Genomic DNA, 428 nt, shown 5'->3' with positions numbered 1-428 from the left:
GGGTCCGCTCGGGAGCCTTGGGGTATCCCAGGGATCGGGGTCCCCCTCGGCGGAACGATCCCCACCGTGCCCCGGGGGTCCTGAGGCCCGAGCCCGCCGGCCCGGCTGGCCCTCAGGGAGTTGCAGGGCCCGGCCTCTGCATGGGCAGAGCACAAAGGGTCGGGGCTGTCTCTTAAAAATAAAAGCTAATGAAATAAACTCATTTGTGTGCACTGTTGTCTCTTTCACTCCTTCTCTCTCTCTCTCTTCCTCCCCTTCCTTCTCTCCTTCTCTCTCCTTTCTCTCCTTCTTTCCTTTCTCTCCCTCTCATCATTTCTCTCCCTCCTTCCTTTCTTCTTTTTCTCCTTTCTCTCGAATTTTTGAACCTCTAGGCTTGGCAATCACCAGCAGTAGTGTGGAAACAGCCCACCTGCTTGCAGCCTCACAGG

This window comes from Aythya ferina (assembly GCF_964211825.1).
Source record: "Aythya ferina genome assembly, chromosome: 2".
Classification (NCBI taxonomy): Eukaryota; Metazoa; Chordata; class Aves; order Anseriformes; family Anatidae; genus Aythya; species Aythya ferina.
The sequence above is the reverse complement of the archived record's forward strand: the minus strand, read 5'-3'. Positions refer to the sequence as shown.